A 2,016-nucleotide genomic window follows, 5' to 3' on the forward strand; every position below is an offset into this window, starting at 1 on the left:
TAAAAGTCCTATCTCCAAATATAGTCACATTCTGAGATAGTGGAGGTTAGGGCTTCAATATATGAATGGCAGTGGGGGGACACAATTCAGGCCACAACAACCTATAACTAGTAAGGATAGTGAATCGGAAATCAGAAACCTCCCAACAACCTTCTAGATGGCATCACTGTTGAATTCTCCCTAATTTTTTTTTTATTAACACCAACAATTCTCAAACTCTTCTAAAATGTAAAAGAGGGAGAGGCACTTCCAAACTCATTCTATGAAGCCAGACTTACCCTAATCCTAAAGCCAGACAAAGACATTATAGATAAGAAAACTTGCCACTTGCCATTGGCTAGTAATAAGATCCCCCCTCCTACAGTGTCAGTGGAGACCACATGCAAAGTGTGGACTTCCACTTCTATAGGCAAAAATGAAACACCCTTTCTCCTTGCTGGAGAGGTTTTAGAAGAGGTCTAATGAAGAGTCATGATGTTCACCCATTGCCCAGCAGCAATGAAATCACCCCCATTGCAGTATCAGTGGAGACCATATGGGAAGCTGAACTTCCACCACTGCCCATCAGTAGTGAAGAGTTCACTCCTCGGGTGTCATCAAAAGCCAGGTGAGGTGTCAGTATTTCACCTCCAATTGGCAGAAATGATGCAGTACACACCTCCCCTTCCCCTCCTGGAGCAGTGGCAGGAAAAGCAGCTAAAACAAAAGGCTTAAATAAGATCCGTATCTTATGCTTGCTTCAGCAACACAAATACTAAAATTGGAATGATACAGAGATTACTATGGCCACTGCGTGAGGATGTCATGCAAATTCATGAAGCATTCAATGGAAAAAACATCAAGATCTCAAAACATAATATTTTAATGACCCAGTTGCAATAAAAAATTAGTCGTCATACCAAGAACTAAAAATATCTCAAACTAAATGAAAAAAGACAATCAATAGATGCAACTACCACTGAGAGAGATGTTGAAATTTACTGGGAAAAAATTTTAAAGGAGCCATAATTTTTTAATGCTCCAATAAGCAATATAAACATGCTTGAAATAAGTGAAAAAATAGTAAATTTCAACAAAGAGATATAAAGTTTCAAGAAAGAAATAGAAGATATAAAGAGAATCAAATGGAAATTAAATTATAGAACTAAAACATACAAACTGTAAGTATAAAAAGCTCATTGAGCAGGCTGACTGGACAGGAAAGAGGAAAGAATCAGTTATCTGGAAGGTAAAACATTAGACATTGCCCAAATAACAATAGAGAAAATAGATTGAAATAAATGCACAAAGCCTCAAGAACCAGTGAGACTGTAACAAAAGATCTACCATTTGTGTATTTGGAACCCTGGAAAGAAAAGAAAAAGAAAGTGGGGCTAAAAAAGTACTCAAAGAAATAATGGGCGAAAACTTTCCAAAATTCACAAAAGACATAAATCTGTAGATTCAAGATGACCAAACAAGTTAAACCCAAAGAAAACCACATCAAGGCGGATCACGAGGTCAGGAGATTGAGACCACGGTGAAACCCCGTCTCTACTAAAAATACAAAAAACTTAGCCGGGCGTGGTGGCGGGCGCCTGTAGTCCCAGCTACTCAGAGAGGCTGAGGCAGAAGAATGGCATAAACCCGGGAGGTGGATCTTGCAGTGAGCCGAGATCGCGCCACTGCACTCCAGCCTGGGTGACAGAGCGAGACTCCATCTCAAAAAAAAAAAAAAAGAAAAAAAAAAAGAAAACCACATCAAGACATATCACATCATGATTAAACTTCTTAAAACTAAAGACAACGTCTTGAAAACACCATAGAAAAATGACACCTTACCTATTGAGGAAAAACAGTTCAAATGACAGTTGATTTATCATCAAAAACCACAGTGGCCAATAAGAAATGACATGATATTTTCAAATGCTGAAAGGGAAGAACTATCAACCCAGAATCCTATATCCAACAAAAATATTCTTCAGACATGAAGGAAAAATCAAGCCATGTTCAGATGAAGGAAAATTAAAATAATTT

The 2,016-nt window shown here is 38.0% G+C and overlaps 1 non-coding gene across 1 annotated transcript; it reads left to right on the forward strand.

Moving 5' to 3' along the window:
- Positions 1-732: 732 nt before the first annotated feature.
- LOC115836470 lies at positions 733-834 on the forward strand. The gene has a single exon (XR_004031550.1). It is a non-coding gene; the product is annotated as a U6 spliceosomal RNA (small nuclear RNA).
- Positions 835-2,016: the final 1,182 nt, after the last annotated feature.

Source organism: Nomascus leucogenys, chromosome 8, assembly GCF_006542625.1.
Source record: "Nomascus leucogenys isolate Asia chromosome 8, Asia_NLE_v1, whole genome shotgun sequence".
Taxonomy (NCBI): domain Eukaryota; kingdom Metazoa; phylum Chordata; class Mammalia; order Primates; family Hylobatidae; genus Nomascus; species Nomascus leucogenys.